We start from the raw sequence: 20939 nt of genomic DNA on the forward strand, positions 1-20939 counted from the left end.
ATGAAGTCTCAGAGGACGATGATTTAGTAGCTGAGAACCCAAGCAAAATAAATTACGTAGGTAGGGCAAGACCGTTTGACAGACCCATACGTCTAGATTACAATAAACGTTCTCTCTCTCCAATACCAGAACAATATTCTCTCGAACACATATTCCAAGCCACTGACCAAACATTGAAAAAACGAGTAGGGAGTAGTGAACTTAGTACTATGCATGAACAAGAACTAGCCCGGTCAGCAGTTCAATGGGCTGGTAATTCTAACATATATAAGGATGACATAGTAGCGCAAACTTTTTTAAGTCTTCCTCCGGAAGAACAGCGTTTAGCTGGTATGTACATGGTTCAGCACCTCATTACACTGTATGAAAGCCAGCATTCTGATCCAGGGCCTTTGCATAAATTATTGGAAGATTTACTCCTAGCAAGATGGAGAGGTCTAGGTACCGAATTAATTAAAGTCATACTAGAACAACGACATAAGTACATGACTTTTCTGACTCCGCATTTTGTCCCTGTTCCACACCGAGAAAGAAAAACCTTTTACATAGATAGACAGAATCCTTTACGAGAGGTTCATCCCGTTAGAACTGACGCGGGTGCGCTTCAACGAGTATTTGTTTATACACCCTTAACAAAAATGGAATTATTGGAAATGAAAAAGTTACTGCCCGCCATGATAAAGACCCAGCAGGGTTTCACCGTGAATTAAAAGACATGCTCCGTATGGGGGAGTATACATATGCCGATATTATTAAAATGTTGAAAGTACTGTTACCAGCAGGTATTTATGAAAAACTCAAAGAAAAAGAATGGGAGGTGGGAGAGAAAAAGATTAATTGGGCAGAATTAGAAGACGAAGATAAAAAAAGAGCCCCAGGTATTGGTCTTTCGGAAAAAGCTAAAGAATTACCCGAGCTATTGATACAGGTCTTGCCAAGATTATTGACTACTAAAAGGGAAGATTGGGATGCCATTTCAGCCTGTAAACAGAAACAAGATGAAGACACTAGTGATTTTTATTCCAGATTTGAGAAATGTTTTCTTATTAATAGTGGCCTGAAGACAAGTAGTGAATCGTACCCACATCTTTTTGTGACCAAATTAGTAGAAAATTCCTCACCCCAGATCAAAAATAGAGTACTGAAGGTTGAAAGTACCTGGCAAGCTAATAGTCCTTCCCAAATGTTACAAATGTTACAAATGTTACAGTACCACCAGAACAGAATTAGAGAAGAACAAGAACACGAAAAGAGACGCATGAAAGGCACGAAAATGAAAGTACTAGTAGCTCAATCAGTTCCAGCCGATGGTCAGAGAAAGAGCACGGCACCTGTCAAAGGGAACTGCAACTACTGTAAACAGCCAGGTCACTATATAAATGAATGTACTGTCCTGAAACATAATATAGCTACAGGCAAGATGAAAGAAAGACCGCGTCCTCCTAGACAGGAACATGTTCCGCAGAACACGCAAACTCCACAGAACGCGCAACAGACAGTAGCCGTACCCCAACCCATTGCTGCCACACAACATGTCACACAACAAATGTACCAGTATGCTCAGTCAGATTACCCTGATTATCAACAGTACTCATGAAACAGCCTAGAGAGGGAGGTTGGCTTGCCCCTTATTGAGGTTCCTGTAGATCAAGAGGGTCCCTATGTGCATAGTCATGTATTAGGAAAGGACAGAAAATTTCTGATTGATACAGGGGCGAGCAGAACTACCATCAGTCACGACGAAGTTCCAGGGGCACCCCTCTCAGGCTCACAGAATATTTCCCTGGGATTTTCAGGAAAGCCTATTGTTAACGAAGTGTCAAAGCCAGTTTCCCTAGGAGTTGGTCCATTGTCTCGTACTACGGACTTGTTACTTACGAAAGCATGTCCTGAAAATCTGCTTGGTATTAAAACGTTGAAAGCACTAGGAGCAGTAATATGTTGTTCTCCGGAAAGAGTGAGATTGTTTTTACGTGATTTCAAAGGTCATTATGTGTTGAGGGTGTCCCCTTCAAAGCTACAATTCTGTGTCCAGCAAGTTGTATACCTAGGTCACTTGCTGTCCAAGAGGGGTAGACAGCTGACACCAGACCGCATTCAGTTAATTGCACATCTTCCACAGCCCAGGACACAAAAGGAAGTACGGGCCTTCATTGGCCTCACTTCTTATTGCAGACAATGGATTCCTCAGTATGCATTTCTAGCCAAACCACTCATACAGTTGACAACACAGGAGGCAGCGACTTCGACTGTCCTCCCCTGGACTCAGGAACATACACTTGCATTTGATGAGCTGAAGAAAGCTCTATGTCAAGCACCAGTTTTAGCGACTCCATGTTACAGCAAACCTTTTACACTTTTTGTTACTGAACGCGATGGCACAGCATTATCTGTTCTCACACAAGATCAGGCAGGAAAACACAAGCCTTGTGCTTACTTTTCTAGTACATTGGATCCCGTGGCCCAGGCTCTGCCTGCGTGCCTGAAATCAGTTGCAGCAACAGCTCTAGCAATCAGACAAAGCGATTCCATAGTGTTAGGACATCCCCTGACAGTACATGTTCCACACTCAGTGGAAGTTCTCTTGAATTGGACACAGACACAGCACCTGACTATAGCAAGACTGACAGGGTATGAACTGACATTGTTCCAGCCACACATAGAGATCAGACGTTGTAACATCCTTAACCCAGCTACACTTTTGCCCTCAAGTACATCAGACCCTGCACCACATGACTGTGTGGAAGTGATTAACACAGTGAAGAAGCCCAGACAAGACTTGACAGACATTGCATTACCCGACCCAGACCTGACACTATATGTGGATGGTTCATGTATGAGAACAAGCACAGGAGAGTTAGTGGCCGCATATGCAGTGACCACTGATACTGAAGTCATAGAAACACGACGAATTGACACCTTGTCTGCTCAAGCAGTAGAGCTCATCGCTCTGACCCAAGCCTGTATACGAGCCAAGAACCTGAAAGTAAACATATACACAGATTCACAGTATGCCTTCGGAGTCGTACACGACTTTGGAGTCCTCTGGCAAGAGAGAGGTTTTCTGACCTCCCATGGTGCCAAAATACAGCACGGTCCCCTCATACAAGCTCTGTTAGATGCGATACACTTGCCCACAGCAATAGCAATCATGAAATGCAAGGCACATACTAAGGTCACAGATACTATTTCCCAGGGTAACGACCTGGCAGATCGAACAGCCAAACTTACAGCTCAGACTCAAACCGACATCCCAGATGACACGACAAAGACTGAAGTACCATCACTGACAACTTGCATGACAGTCAGGGATCCCTCACAAGATGTACTCGACATACAGACACATGCCACTTCAGACGAAATCAAGAAATGGACTGAACAAGGAGGGGTTCAGACAGATCAGGGATGGATGACAAAAGGCAAAGGCACATGGTTTCTCCCCGACTCCATGGTTCAGGTTATCATTAATACAGCACATAGTCCAGCACACTTAGGAGAAAACGCCATGTTAGACAGTATACAGAACATATGGTTCAACAAGCATTTACGTGCAGCAGCGAAACAGAAAGTGCGTACCTGCATGATCTGTTGTCAGTTCAATCCAGGCAAAGGCATTCCCATGGAACAAGGTGGATTTCATCCTCCTGACCACCCTTTTGAAGTCCTCCAGATGGATTATATTCAGATGGACAGATGTCGAGGATTCAAGTATGTCCTTGTAGTTGTATGTGCCCTATCTAGATGGGCAGAAGCGTACCCAGTCCCAGATTACACCGCTGTAACCACTGCCAAGCAGTTGGTTCGTGAATTCTTTCCGCGATACGGCTTACCCCGTGTCGTGTACTCAGATAATGGACAGCCATTCTCTTCTGAACTCATGAAACAAGTGTCTCTCCTGTTAGGATATCAGTGGAAATTCCATTGCGTACGACACCCCGAGGCAGCAGGCCTCGTAGAGCGACACAATCAGACTCTGAAAACACGGCTAGCGAAGGTTTGTGCAGAAAAAGGCGTAGATTGGATGGTAGCCTTGCCGGTTGCCCTCTTTTACATGCGTATGGTAGCCCATTCCAGAACCGGACTATCCCCGTACGAAGTGGTCTTTGGAAGACCGCCGAATATGTGGGGTACGCCTATGCCGCGCAAGATCACCGATGTTGACAGTAATATGCTGACAGATTACCTGGCTTCCTTGATGTCTGCACTACTCTCTTGTCGTTCACAGGTTGCCGCCGCTTTCCCAGACAACACCCAGGTTAAGGACCACGTCATTGTCCCTGGAGACCTAGTCCTGGTGAGAAATTTCGACCGGTCAAGCCCTCTGGAGCCCCGTTGGAAGTCGCCAAAGTTGGTGTTACTAACCACGAGGACGGCTATCAAAGTGGAAGGACGTAAGGGCTGGATCCATGCCCACCACGTTAAAAGATTCCATAGACTTGGCGCGATAAAGAAATATGAGGACTGTTCCATGAAGGAATTTGAGAACTGTTCCGACACTGACATTAAACTCCCTTTGCTAGAAAAGACTCCGCAACAGGAGTATAAACAGCGATTACGGTCTAGTAAGTCAGACAGCGTTTAATTGTTTAAGTCCCCCTCGGGTGAAGCGGTTAGACAGGTTCCTGATATGAAAAAGATCGTAGACCCAAATAGTCAGAGAGATAGACAGAAAGATATGAAAGAGAAATACTGCAAATCCTTACGCAGTCGATGCATAGTTACTCTGATCATTATGTTTTTTCTAAGTATATCGATTATATGTATAAGCTTGACGCTACATGTTTTCTTTCCTCCTCTTGGTTCACATATACATTCTTCCTTTAATGACACTGTAGAACACACATTCAGTGATCTGCCACCCCATGAATTGTCATATCGACTAGCACTGCGCAACAACACTTTTATTCGTATGTTACACCATTCCCACCAGACTAGCAATGTAACTAATTGCTGGGTATGTGGCCGACTCCCACCCTACCAGAAAATGAAGGGAGCTCTGCCCCTCTTTCCTTATCCGTTCTCACACAATGGTTGGTGCGGAGCATGGTTTGCTTTAATGTCATCACTAGACAGTAAGTCCACAGTATCTCAGGGCGATTGGATATGGGGAGACCTGAATACAGTTATGAATAAGGCATGTTTCCCAGACAAAGACGGTCTTCCCCAAAGGAAAGGGACCGATCTAGAAAATGAAGTGTACGAATTAGGTAATTTTTCCCTCAACCTCATGATTCTGAATGTCCAGTCCGAGACCAACACAGGTTCACCGTTTATAACAGTCTTACCAGTGAAAGGTGAATTATGCGTTAGGAAAAATGGTTCAGTGCACCTAGGACACAGTGACTGTAATACTGTGGTCGAATTCAGTGATAAAGGAAAGTCTACTTTCAAAGCTTCCCGCCATTCCTATTTCATTTGTGGTCAGACAGCTTATGTACGTCTGCCATTGGACTGGGGTGGAACGTGTTATATTGCGTTCCTACTGCCACCTGTTTTTCTAGCCCCGTCCAATTATCATCGAGATTCCCAACTAGTGCATGTAAGACAGAAGAGGGAGATCGAGTCCCCAATTGTCGATCAGACTGAGACAACATGGGAACAATATACAGATTTCAATAAAGGATTCTTTTTTTTTGTGGGTCCTGTCCAAAACAGTAAATTAATACGCAAATTAACAAGAACTCTTGAAGCTGTAGTGAATGAGACTACTTTTGCCTTAGGAAACTTAACAGAAGAGCAGTCTGCTATGAGACTTGTTGTTCTTCAGAACCGCCTTGTTCTTGACGTCATCCTGGCCGATAGGGGCGGAGCTTGTAGAGTGATCGGCTCCAGTTGTTGTGTGTTTATTCCTAATAACGCACCATCAGTGTATGCAGCAATAACAAGGCTCCATAAGATAGCTCACCAGATACACCAGAATCCAGGCACCTGGACTTGGTCCGGTTGGCTCTGGAGTGTGATATCAGCCTGGGGATGGAAAGTATTGTCATTCCTAGGAATAATACTGCTCATAGTATTCAGTTGCTGTCTCTGTCTGCAATGTGGCCCAGCGATTTTCGGCTTGTGTGCCACTGCCTGTATTCCCCGTCCACGTTCACGTTCCCGTTCCCGAATGAAAAGGGACGAGCAAATGATGTTATATGAACAAATAGATGGTCTCATGAAAATAGATATATCCTGAAGGGAACGTAGGGGACAAGTAGGGAATGAGGAAAATGGAATTTTATATGGCCTATGTGTCCCCTACGTGTACCCCAACGTGTAGTATATATGCATGTATTCCATGCACTTTCCCTCCATGGCCGAAATGAAGACGCCTATACATTTGCGTCCACCGTTAACATGTCTGTTATTAGGCCCTCCATGAATTCCACGTTAATTCTGCACTGAGGCCTACGTTGCCAATGCATTTACATGGTATACGTTTAAACATCGAGAAGCACACGTTTTGTGGCCCAGTCGAGCCAGGCCCTGAATTCAGGCTCTGAGCCTCTTCTGTCTCTGAAAACTGCAGTTTAGGTATGCATCCCTGACCTCTCCCTCACTCCCTGCCCAGCCGAGAGGTGCCCGGCCTGGCCTGCCTGCCTGCCAAGACGATATTTTGCCTACAGTTATCTGCTCTGCCTCCGCAAAAAAAACACATTCCAGTCTAGTGAAATAGGTAAACATTTTCCACCTGCAGAGCATAGGGCCTAGCCTTCCTGTCTCCATATAAGTGATTTACTGAACCCGTTGCCATAGTAGGCCCATGGCCCCCTGCACGATGCACGTAGAAATATATGACATACTAGCATTTAATGATGAACGGCCTCTGTTCGAGAGACCTTTACTTCAGACAATACATCCTCCAAACACAAGATATCAGATATGCCAAAGGTACAGGTCGCTCTGACATCTCAGACTCCAGACTCCTCTACTAGTGCTAAAGTCAACCCCCAGCTCTTCCCAGTTACACCTCATTTTCACGTCAAGGCCAGTTACGCGCACATGTAGGGTAAAGGTTTCTGCTGACCCTGCAGACCTCTCTATGCATCCACCCACCTGTGACACTCATATGACTCATCGAGTGAACACCCACGTGTACGCCTATTTACACGCCTTCTTTCACGCCATGTGGTCTTATCTCTCTCTCTTTTCATTTGCTCCGCCTGGAGTGTTCCGCCTACTGTATTCATTGCAATTATGTGGTTTTACTATATATAATGTGTGATGTTAATAAAACATTAGATATCCCTTCCTGAACCTTAGTGGTGATGGAACCCGATTCTCCCCTGGCTCGAGCCATTGCAATAGAGCCATTGCAATAAAGCCATTGCAATAAAGCCCTTTTGAACTCGGACACCACGGACTCTGCCTCTCATTTTATGAGCTATCCTTATTGATATTAATGTATAGAAAAATGTCCAGGTAAATTTTATTTACGACAGCACATATAACTGAAGAAACTGAAGACAAAGAAGAAGACAATGCAAGATCTGTAGGAAACAATAAGGATACCACAAAAACCCACACAGACGAACTTCTTGAAAAAATATGGATAGAAATGAAAGAGAAATTCTCCATTTCAGAAGCAAAGCAAAACAAAATACAGGAGGTTTGCGAGAAATTGGATAGCAAGTTAAACGCACTAGGAGACAGAGTTACGGCAGTGGAGAATGAAGTTGCGGCCCTAGACAAAAGGGTGGAAAAAAACAGGAAGGAAATTAACTCCTTAAGATCAGAAAACTAAACCATGAATGAAAAACTGGAATCCTTGGAAAATCAAGCAAGGAAAAATAACATTAGGATACTAAATGTGCCGGAGAATCAAGAGGACAAGGATATTAAAGCATTTGTAGTGGCACTTCTGGTAGAACATTTCCCATGGGCAGATAAAGGGGTACTGGAAGAAGACATACAGAGAGTACATAGAGATCCTTACGGAAAGAACAAAGAGAGAAAAACACCCAGGAAGATCTTAGTCAATTTCAAAACATACATGTTGAAAGACAGGATCTTGGGAGAGGCACTGAGAAAAGGAACTTACAACAAAGATAGTTGGAACTTTAAAATCAGATCTGATATGTCAAAAGCCTCTCAGACTAGACAATGGGAACTGGGAAACTTAATGTCAGAACTGCAGGAATTAGGTGCCACGGTGCAGATGAAATTTCCACCATCATTACGCATTATGTGGAGGAATGAAATGCGTAATCTAAGAGAGCCAGAAGAGGTGAAAAACTTGATAGAGCAAATCAGAGATCAAGTACGCTCAGAGGAACCCCTGAGTTAAACAACCTTATACAACCTCATATACAACCTAATACAACCTCAGATATAGAAGATATACAAAAAAAAAAAAACAAAAAAAAAGCAAAAGAAGAAATACATATAATCCATATCTCACTCAAGTGTAAGGTATATATAAAAAAAAAATATGAAGGAGCTCTAAACCAACCAATTTAACTCATTTTTTTAATTGTACATAGATAAGAATCACGGGGTGGGAACGGGAAGCCAAAAGGGTTATGAAGATAACTGAAGGAGAAGAAGATGGAGGCTTCCCCGGGGAGGGTAACTTTAAGGCACAAACTAGAAAGCATAAAATTACACGGAAAAGGGTGGGGAGCAAAATAGGGGAAAAAAAACAAAAAATTCCTCATCTGCGAAAACTCAGGACATTAAACCAAATGGGAGTGATATATCATAAGAAATTGCAACATGTGAATAAAATAAATGGGGAGCGCAAGTAGAGACGTAAAAATTCTATCCTGGAATGTGAACGGTTTGAGGACAAAAAGTAGGAGGAATAAAATCCTGGAATATATCAGAACTGAAAAAAGTGAGATAATAATACTACAAGAAACTCATTTGTTAAAAGAAGAATGGGACCAAATAATTAAGAACTTACGGTGGGTAGATACTCTTATCTGCACTACACAACAATGCAATATCAAGGGAATCGCGATAATCTTTAAGAAATCCTTAAAAGCAACTGTAACCGCCTCAGAAGTGGATAGCAAAGGTAGATGGGCCACAGCTAGCGTTAAAATAGGAAATTCTCCCATCACTATCGCAGGCTACTATGGTCCCAACTTGGATGATGCTGACCCGTTGCGAAAATTATATTCGCAGTTGCTACTAGCCACCTCTCCCATAATACTGGGAGGCGATTTCAACCTAGTGATGGATTTAAAATTAGACAGATCACCACCAGGCAGACTGACCAATCTGAAAAAAATGAGACAATGGATTGGGATCTATAGAAGGGATCTTGACCTGGTAGACATCTGGAAAAATAAAGGAGAAAAATCGCAGACGTTCAGCTTACACAAAAAAAAACTGGGACACAAATCTAGGATTGACTTCTTTCTGATCAGTAACGAATTATCAAAGATAGTTAAAAGAGTATCACACCTACCAGCTCACTTGTCAGATCATTCGGCAGTACAACTAGAATTACAAATTACAGAAAGAATATCTGAAAGAAGATTCACAGTTGAGAGAGCTTTGCTGGAAGACGAACAGGTAATAAGGGAGCTGGAAATTGAAACAAAAAACTTCTTTGAATTAAATGCATCAGGTACCACAGAACAAATAACTTGGGATACCTTTAAAGCTGTTATAAGGGGTAAACTTCTGAGTCGAGGGGCTCGTAAAAACAAGCAATTAAAACAAGAGATCTCAGATTTGGAAAAAGACATTAACTCCTTAGATATCGCTATATCCATAGAACAAGAGGAGGTAAGGAAACAAGATCTTCTTAAAAAAAAACAGATGCAAAAAGATAAAATCGATCACATTCTGGAAGAGAGACTAAAGAAAAAATGGGATTCCAGCAAACTAGCAAAACATGAGTTTGGTGAAGGTTGTGGAAAATGGCTGGCATGGAAGCACAAAACAGATCTAGCTAAAAACAAAGTGAAAAGCATAATTCCGGATGATCAAACTATTCCTAACTCTGATGAAAACATCATCAGGCAAGAATTCTGGAAATTCTTTAAAGAGCTATATACGGAAGATATAAATCCTTCAGATCAAAAGATCAACTCTTACCTGGAAGATGTAGCGTTCCTAAAACTTACAGAAAACGAAAGAGAAGCTCTAGACAAAGAAGTCCTAGAAGATGAAGTGGCAGATGCCATTAAAAGTTTGAAAAAAGGAAAAGCAGCAGGGCCAGATGCCTTACCAAACGAACTATACATGAAACTGAAAGATCCCATACTTCCTCATATAACCAAACTAATTAATTTAATTCTTACACAGCAGAAACCTATACCAGACTCCTGGAACGATGCCATAATTACAATCATCTTGAAATCCGGAAAGAACCCTGTTAAATGTGAGTCATACCGTCCAATATCATTGCTGAATGCAGAATACAAGATATTTACAAAAATAATGGCAGCTCGACTAGGGAAAGTACTATCAAAACTGCTGCACCAAGATCAAAAAGGATTTATAAAAGGGAGAAATCTACATGAAGTAACACAAGAGCTACTAACTGCAATAGATATTGCAACAAACGAGAAAACTCCTCTTACTATACTCACGGTCGATGCCGCAAAGGCTTTCGATAGGGTCAATTGGACCTTTCTTGAGAAAGTTATGGTCAAAAACAACTTAGGGTCACACTTTATCCATATGGTAAATCAAATATATAAGGATCCAAGATCTAAGGTTCTAATAAATGGCAGTTTAACAGAAAACATAAAGATAAGTAGAGGAACGAGGCAGGGTTGTCCACTTTCCCCTCTACTATTCAATTTATACATTGAACCGCTAGCGAATAAGCTAAGAAACAACAAAAAAATCACTCCATTCAAATATGGCATATGGGAGAAGAAAATCGCACTTTACGCGGATGACTTAATGATTTTTACAGATGATTACCCAAAAGCCAAAGATACAATCGAGAAAACTTTAGATACATTTGGGAAAGTTTCAGGATATCTGGTGAATCAATCGAAAACAGAGATCATGACATGGAACACTACCTTTCAAAGCAACTACATAAAAAACGAAATCAGATACCTAGGAATCCTAGTAAATCACGATATAGAGAAGACTACAAAACGAAATCTGAATAAGGTAGCCGGAGATGTAAGAAAACTGCTCGAGTCATGGGCCTCTTTACCATTGAGCTTGATTGGGAGGTCAAATATAATCAAGATGACCGTCTTACCAAAGTTCACTTTCCTATTTAATGCAATACCAATGGAGTTTGGAAAAGCGGAACTAGCCCGAGCACAGAGAGACATTACAAGTTTCATATGGGCAGCAAAAGGCACGAGGATTGCTTGGAAAAAGATTAGGAGGTGTAAGAAAGATGGAGGGTTGGCCAGCCCAGACTTGGTAGAATACTGCAGAGCCTTCCAATTCAAGAATATCAAAGTACTACTAAAAAGCCATGACAACTACCCAACCTAATTGCAAGTAATTACAAAATCAGATGATCATGTACTGTTTAAGTATGGACACCCCAAGTACTTTAAAAAAATAAAACTTAAGACATTAAGAGATGCAGCAAAGATGTGGGCACAAATCAGAGGTATCCTGAAAATATCGTACTACAGTAAATGGGCCCCTATTTGGGACTCCCCCGGAACCCCAGAATGCCTAAAAGATATTCTTGCATCTTCACTAAAAAGAGCTAACATAAAGTATTGGGGACAAATACTAAATGGTCCGAACCTGAAAACTTGGTCAGAACTTCAAGAGTTGACAAACAACACATTATCCAAATTTAAATACTACCAAATTTTAAGTTGGTCCAAAACTCTCCCCAGTGTATATGGTAATGATAATCTGGAAAAAGACATGGTCAAAACAACACGACTACCAAAAGAAGTAGCAAAGTGGTACTGGGCTCTGATAACGGCCAATGACATTAACCTTAACATAGAAACGCAAATATGGGGGAAAGACATTTTAACAACAGATTTAGACTTAATTTGGGAAAAATCCGTGGCTAAATGCTGGTCAACCTTGAAATCCGCGGCCTTGAAAAGGAACCATTTATATACAATTCATCGGGCGTATTGGACACCAAAAAAACTCTCCAAATTCAAAAATGCTGGAATAAAGAAATGCCCTAAGTGTGGAGAAGAAAAAACAGACGACATCCACATGTTTAGAAGCTGCCCCCGACTGAAAGAATTTTGGGACCAAGTGGGTAAGACCCTGAGCACTATCCTGTCCAAACAAATAATTGTGAGTATAATTCTTACTCTCTTTGGGATTGCAGATCCAGGAAATGAGGGGGGACTCACTAAGGAACAAGAAAATCTTCTCTTTGTATTAATAGTTCTTGCAAGGAGGGAAATTTGTATCAAATGGATAGGTTCCTCTTGCCCAACTCATGCAGAATGGCTGAATTCGGCAATAAGAATCAACAAACTTGATAAGTTAGGAAATGTAAGTAAGAGATTTAAGCTCTGGGATAGTTTTGAAAGTTTCTTAAACCCCAAATAAGAACCAAACATAAGTCCTATGATTAAAGCGATACATCTTCTGGTGGACAAGTACGGTACTTGTCGAGTAGTCAAGTTGGCTAGCTCCCCTCGTTCCAAATCAGAAGCATTGGTATGTAACGAGTAAAGGAAACTCCTCCAAACCAACAAGAGGAAGATAAAACTCCCCAGGCAAGAGAGATCGAGGGGCAGTGTCGGAAAAGAAAAAAGAGGCAGACACCTGATACTCCGTAATCATACAGTAATCGCAAGATGAAGACAAAAAAAATAAAAAATAAAAATAAAAAAAAAGAAAGGAAAAGAGACACTGAGACTGTGATTTATTTTATTTGAAAAAGAAAGGAAAAGAGACACTCAGACTGTTTTTTTTTCTCTCTCAAAATACTATTTTAATCTTTTCACCATTTTATTCTTTTAAATGTGTTCATAATCTTATGTTTTATCTCCAAGTGTAGAAATTACAGTAGCAATTCATTTTTATTGGTCTTAAAAAAGGATTCTTAATGTTAACATAACCTTTACATTGACATATTTTTATGTAGAGTTGGCTCAGTGCACATAATGCAGAATGTCACAGCTCCTCCGTTCTTCTTACAAACTCCTGGGGATCCTCCCATTAGATGGAAAAAGTGGTGTAAAGTCTTTGAAAGATATGCAAAAGTTTGTGGGGCCAACTTAAGTGCAGAAAGGAAAACAGCTTTGTTATTATACTGTTTAGGGACAGAGGGCCAGGAGGTGTTTGATCACCTGCCAGAAATACAAGATAGGAATCTTAACGAGTATGAAATTTGTATAGCAATGCTAGATAAACATTACCTTCCGAAAGTATCTACTATCTTAGAGAGATATCATTTTGGTCGCAGATTACAACTTGAAGAAGAAAGCATAGAGAATTATATAACTGCGCTAAGAAAATTAGCATCATCTTGCAAGTTTGCTGCCTCTATTGATGAGAGAATAAGGGATCAGTTCATGCTGGGTTGTAGCATTGAACGTGTTAGAGAGGAATTATGGCAAAAAGATGAGCCTGATTTAGATGATGTGATTACTATAGCAAAAAGGATTGAACATTCTATTAAATGTGTAGAAGTCATAAAAAAGAATGGTGAAAGTAAGAACAATAGTACTGTTAATCTTGTCAAGACCTCGAATATAACTAAAGAGAATGCTAGCCAGAGAAGTAGTATGAGAGATGTAACCACAAACAAACCTCTCAATGGTAAACCAGATAAGAAATTTGATTTTGCGCAAGTGAAATGCTTTAGATGTGGCAAAATGGGACATTTTGCAAATGACAGGAAATGTCCTGGATGGAAAGCCACTTGTGGCAAGTGCAAAAGAAAGGGAAATTTCACTGTTGCTTGCAAGGGGAGGGAGTACAAAGGCAAGGTTAATGAGATTTATTATGATTTTGATGAGACAAGTGATTATGATGAAAATGTTGATTGTGGCCAAGTTTTGGTCCAAGTAGTTTTCGGTCCCCAACCAAAGAATTGTCCTATTGATGAAATTTTTGTTAATGGTCATCCCATTAAGGTATTATTTGACTCAGGTCCCAAAATCACCATTGTGGCAAAAGAATTTTATCTCAAGTATTTACAAGGTAACATTAAGATGTTTCATCCGGATATAAAACCACTTGCATATGGTAGGAAACCTATGGAGCTTTTAGGGTACTTCCTAGGAAACATTAATTACAAAGAGAGACTCACTAACTCAAAAATTTATATTTCACAAAAAGAAGACAATATTTTGAGTTGGTTTGATCAAAAAGATTTAGGAGTAATGTTAGATCCAAATTCCTCTCCCCCATCATCTTAAAGGATTTACCTTTTGTTAACACCAATTCTGTCAATATAAATCAAAATTGTGATGAGTCCTTTTCAGATAAGTTAAGAAAGAGTTTTCCTAATGTTTTTACTGAAAAGTTGGGTTCTTTGAAGAACTATGATCATCAAATTAAGTTGAAGAAGGATGCTGTACCTATTTGTTGTAAAGTACGTAGTGTCCCCATTACTGTTAGAGATCAAGTTAAAGCAGAATTGGAAAGATTGGTCAAGGAGGGTATCATAGAGGAGGTTGAAGCAACCCAATGGGTCGCTCCAATTGTAGCCGCCAAGAAATCGGATGGCTCTCTTCGTTTATGCATAGACCTAGGGGAGTTGAATAAAAGTGTGGTGGTAGATCACTACCCTTTACCTAAGATTGCAGACATGTTAATGTTATTAAAGGGGGCAAAGGTCTTTAGTACGGTGGATTTAAGATCCGCCTTTCACCAAATAAGACTTGATAAAAACTCCAAGGATCTGACTGCGTTTGTAACACCATTTGGCACTTTTCGCTTTGTGAGACTTCCGTTTGGGCTGGTGTCAGCTGCTTCAGTTTTTCAAAGAGCCTTGGAAGGTGTCTTAAAGGGTTTAAAAGGTGTGAGAGTGTATCAGGATGATATCCTGGTTTTTGGAAGTTGTGATGAGGAGCATGATCTAAGACTGGTTGGTGTTTTGCAACGTTTGTGTGAATCTGGTCTAACAGTAAAATTAGAAAAATGTAAATTCAAAAAAAACTCCATAGATTATCTTGGCCACACGATCTCGAAAGATGGTATTTCACCGAAAGCTGGCTTGATTAATACTATGATGAAGATGTCTTCTCCAAAGAACAAGGAAGAATTGATTAGCTTTCTAGGTATGGCGGAGTACTATAACAAGTTTATATGTGGTTTTGCTTCTTTGTGTGTTGAAGAAAGGATCTGAGTTTGTATGGAGTGACGAATGTGAAAAAGAATTCATCGTCCTAAAAGGAAAATTGAACAATGCCCCCAGATTGAATAGTTTTGACCCTGAGAGGAGATCTATTCTAATAACAGATGCAAGCTTAAAAGGGTTAGGGGCAGGTTTAACACAGAAGATTGAAGGGAGCGAGGTAGTCATTTTGTTTTTGTTGAGAAGTTTGAGGGGTCCAGAACTAAGATATTCTGTGGTAGAACGCGAAGCGTTAGCGGTCTATTGGGCTGTGAAGAAATTAAAAAACTTCTTGTGGGGAAGTACTTTTGAAGTGAGAACTGATCACAAACCGTTATGTGAGATCTTAAAAACCAAAAGGCATTGATGCTGTTTCCAGTAGAATTACAAGATGGGTTGTAGGATTACAGGATTATAACTTTGAGGTCAAGTATCTACCAGGTGTTGAGAATAAGGTAGCTGATGCTTTATCTCGTCTTGTCTCTCAGGAAGATTTAGATCTGGAGGATGACTTGGAAAGTGAAGATGAAATGGTTTGTGCAGTTGGTGAGAGTGTCATTGATAAGTGTAAATGGTTGGAAGCTTCACAGGAAGACTTGGCTCTTATGGAAATTTTGAAATTGATCAAGGTTGGATGGAAGGTCAAGCCAAAAGATGGTGACATTTTGGAGAAATTTTGGCATGTTAAAGACCAATTATCTGAACATGATGCTTTACTTGTCAGAGGTACTAGGTTGGTTCCTCCGATATCTATTAGGAGTGAGCTCATTTCACTGGCCCATAGTGGGCATATGGGCATTTCAAAGACAAAGGAGAACTTAAGGATGTCGTACTGGTGGCCCAGCATGGATTTGAAAGTTGATAGGAAAGTTAGGGACTGCATGGAGTGTGCTTTGAGTGAGAAGGTAGCGAAACCCAAAATTCAGCCCATGATTATCAGAACACTTCCAAACAGGCCTTGGGAAGAAGTTGGCCTGGATATTCTTGGGCCTATATACTCAGCGGGGTCTGAATGGTATGTTCTAGTTTTGATAGATTTATTTTCTAACTGGCCAGAGATTGCCATCACTCGTGGCATAGAATCTAAGCATGTAATAGTTTATTTGGAAAAACTTTTTGCTAGGGAGGGTATTCCCAACATCATTTTGATGGACAATGGGAGTCAACTTGTCTCTAGGGAGATGGAATTATTCTTGTCTAAACATGGTATAAAACATAAAAAATCTTCTCTGTACCACCCAGAGACGAATGGTACCATGGAGAGATTTAACCGTGTGCTCAAGGAGACAATTAGAATGTCTAAATCTGCAGGTTCAGATTGGAGATCAGATGTTTTTAAATAGGTTAAGCTTTACAGGTTATCACCACATGCCACTACAGGCAAAACACCCTTTGAGCTCTTCAGGTGTAGGTGTTCCAACACTTTAGTTACTCCGCCTTGGGTAAATGATTTACATCTGAAAGTTTCAAATGGAAATGAGGAGTGGAAGGTAGGTCAGGAAAGAAAGCTACAAGCTAGGAAAAGGATTCCTGATTTGAGAAATTCTGTAAAACACACGGTGGTGCATGTGGGTGATTGGGTTCTCATAAAAAATCCATGTAAGAAGAACAAGATGTTTTCTGCTTCATTTTTGAAACCTATTCAAGTTATCAAGGTTTTAGGTAATGCTATCAAAACAACTGATCATCGCATTTGGAACTTGAACAGGGTTGTGGTGATCAAGAAAGACTTTGTTGACAATTCTAAGTCTCCTGTGTCAAGTTCTTCACCTACAGGTACCTCATCTCATCGGGCTGTGGTTGGTCCTGTCATCGCGAGGAAATCTTCAAGGATTACACGTGTACCTTCTCGTTTTAATGATTTTGCAAAATAATGTTTTTCTGTTTATTGTTATCTGTTATAAGAAGGGAGATGTGTGGCATCCTGCCGATGCAGCCTGTTGCCAGGTTGCCACATGCATTGAAATGCTCTGTACAGATTCTGTGATTGTTGAATGTAGAGTATCCAGGCAGTTGAGCTTGGACCTTGCTACTGGTGACTGTTTATCCTGTGGATGGGATCCTATTCTACAATAAATACTTATTTCACTTACAACCCACCTTTGAACTTCTTTACAGCCTGGCTTCTCCTCCTCAGACAATGGGAGAAGCAAAGCTCCCATAAAAGCATGCTTTGCCTCCCCTTTTTGGGCCTGCGTGTATATTTAGTAGGAAAGTACAAATGAATCCAGTGCCACTGGCTGTTTAACGGAAATCCTCACGGGAGAAGCGGTTCAGCACATAACTGAACTGCACATGTGATGTAGCGCAGCACAGACGTGAAGGAGGGGCGGCCTTAAGCATGTCCAAGTTCTGCACCTGCACAGGGCCACCAAACCCCAGGGGCCGCCATGCCAATATATATCCTTTATATAATAATCCTCTTAGGATGGATACATATTTGCGTGGCGGTCCCTGGCAGGGATTAGGCGGCCTGTTCCACTTCCAAACACCCTGACACCTCCCCCCCTCTTCCGGGCCCCCGCCTGGACCCTTTCTTCCGGGGCCCACTACCTACGCTCCCTGCCCAGGGCCGCCATGAGCCTAGAGCTGCCCCTGCGTGAAGCTCCGTTCATTCGTCCCTGGCCTTCGGTGTTGAAAGAGAAGCATCAGTATAGCATTTATAGTAGTAACTTACTTTTTGCGAGTTTCATCATTTCAATAGCTGAACAGCAAAATAAGTGTTAAATTGTCCAACCCAAATAAGAAAGGTAGAGAAAGGAAGGCGTGCTGCGGAGGTTAAGCTCTTTGGGGGCGTGAATAGTCACAGAGAGTCCTGGAGAGGATACACATCGTGATCATGAAACAAAAGAGCATTTTGCGAAACAAAAAAACTCATGTTATCTGCGTTATGGCCTCTTTCTGGAAATGGATCTTGTGGTGGATTGCTCCTAATGAAATAGGTTCCGGGTTGTGCTATCTCCACCTGTGCGGAACGACCTGCGTACCTAATGAAGTAGGAGCAGCACAATGCGCGTGTCCTTGTGAGCCGACACTTTGATATAATGCAGCGGTTGCAATCCAATCTAGGCTGAAGTGACCCTTAATTATTTCCCCCCTCCTGCGAGGAGGCCAGGCTATTTGTCAGCATTTAAAGAATATCGTTTTGATTCCTTCTTCATTTATTTTTAAATAAACTTTGTTTTTCACTCACTACACTAAAGGCTGGGTGCGTGTTGGGCTGGCTGGCCCCTGATGGTATGTGGGTGCCACTCCTGATTCATACATATGTACCTCTGATTATTATTTGCCATTGGGGCAGGCCGCTGCCATGATGGGTTCGCTTTGGGGCAGCCAGACAGGTGTGACATTGCTGGAGCGAGCCTGACTTCTGAACCAAAGGCCTCCCTTCAGAGACATTAAAAGTGCCTGCCTGGTCGCACACCTTTCGTTTAGTTTACTCAGAATTTGAGGTGCATAAATAAATAAGAATGGGAGCTATGAGTGCATTTTGGGGGCAGGTGGGGTTAAGCGAATTTGAGGGCAAGCCAACAAGAAGCATGGGAACTGTTTAGTGCCACTGAATGAAGAAAGGGAGTGGAGACAGACAACAAAACCATCTAGTCATAAGTAAAGGATTGGCCTAAACCCCATTGTAAGTACGGTATGATTTGAAACACTAGGGGCCAGATGTAGGAAGCCTAATTCCGGTCGGTAACGGCCGAAATTACCGAATTTCGGCCGTTACCGACCGCAATTAGGCTTTTCATATGTAGGGGCCTAAATTGAGGATTGGGTAATTTACTGAATTGGTAATTTAAGGAATCAGTAAATTACCGAATTCTTAAATACCGATTCGGTAAATTACCATATCCTGATATGTAGGGATCACTCAAATGAGTGATTTTCCCATTTTAGGATTTGTTATTTACCACCAACTACAAGTTGGTGGTAAATTTCGAAAACCCTAAAAAATGCAAATTTATCCAAAAAACAGTGCCATGTGGCAGACATGCCCTTAGGGCATGTATGTGTGCCACATGTGCACCCTTACACAAATCAGGGGTACAACAGGGTGTCAAAGTGACACCCTGCCACCCTTCAATGTTCCCCCCTTTTACCGAATCGGTATTTACCGATTCGGTAATTCCCATTCATTCCTATGGGCATTAAGGTCCATAGGAATGAATGGGGAATACCGAATCGGTAAATACTGATTCGGTATTTACCGAATTTTACAGATTCAGTAAAATTTACCGATTGGATACCTACATAGCATTTACCGATTCTAAAATACTGAATCGTTATAATTTGGTACTTTAGAATCGGTAAATGCTGATTATCTACATCTGACCCTAGGTCTCCAACAGACACCTAAAGCAGTCTGTAGCAAAGACCAAAAAAAAGGAACGGAGGTGACCTTTAATGCTTTCCAGATGGCAATTATTAACTGTCCAGTTTACGTGGTGGAATGGTAACCACTGAACTCTGACCAGCCAGAAAGGATTGGAACCAGGCGTGAGCAGCTCTTCAGTTGTTAAAGAGGAATCTATAGGATAGGAAAGCTAACAGAATGTCCGGTTTCAATAAAAAATAGTTTGAAGGTGAGCAGTTCTGAGAAAAACAAATCTAACCATTTAGATTTGGCCACTTATTAGCCAGTGTCACAATAACCTTTTACAGCTTACCTTGGGATGAAGGTGGTTAACTAAAGTGAAATGCTCAGGAGATGGGACTGGGGTTAATACATCTGACTTGGCTTTTATTCAAAGTGTGGAGATGGCAGGCACCACCAGTGAGCATACATGCTTTTATGTGTACTCTCCTGACATACGAGGTTGTTGATTTCTCTCTTCATACCTATTCAACACAGCCCTTCACAGTCCCTCCTGGCATTCAAGGGTCACCGACTTTTTCCTGCACATCAACGCTCTGATCGATGCTGCAGCTGTCTTCTCCTCACACCTCGCTATGGAGTCCACCAAACAAGAGTCTCCATTGGATCTCACTACCTACAGCTCTCTCTTCTTCCTCACAGAATACACTGGGGTGGCAAGCAGGCAGGAACTGGTGTCCGGGGGCAAGTGATCTTGGATTTCCTGGGTGATGTCTACTCAACCAGCTTTGAGTCTAGCAGACCTTGGCCCCCAGTCATGTACACAGGCAGAAGTCTTACAGATCTTCACCTCTTCACGCAACCCGACTGGCTGCTTGATAGTTGACAATTTTTGTGGTTTGAATCTCCCCTTCTAATAGTCGATTTCCAGACACCAAAAGCGATTTAGAGTCCAAGTCTTTGAAGGTTATGCTGGGGATCTGACTAGAGTTCAGAGTTGAAGTGTGCCAGGAGAGCGTGGGTCTCTCTTCTCCAATATTTCCCAGCCACCTTACAGAAATGCAGCAATACATATCTGTGTGGGTGATCCTCATTATTCACCAGAATCAGCCATGTATTGTACCTTTCACGGGCACACAGACACCCAGCATATGTATACAGCATACACGCACTGTACTAAATCTTTCATGTATTGTACCGCTCACAGGCACACACACATGCACCCACCACATGCCTATACCATACACATACTGCCTACTGATTAATATCTGCTGACATAGACTACTCTCTTGGGTTCCCTCGTGACACCTGTTCTACCAAATAGTTTGCCTCAGAAATCTTCTCAACTACACTGTATGGCCACACAATTTGTATTTGTCTTTCAAAGCCCCGAAACAAATGAGCTTTAGCACAAACATCTCCTGCACTTCC

The sequence above is a fragment of the Lissotriton vulgaris genome, chromosome 6 (assembly GCF_964263255.1).
Source record: "Lissotriton vulgaris chromosome 6, aLisVul1.2, whole genome shotgun sequence".
Classification (NCBI taxonomy): domain Eukaryota; kingdom Metazoa; phylum Chordata; class Amphibia; order Caudata; family Salamandridae; genus Lissotriton; species Lissotriton vulgaris.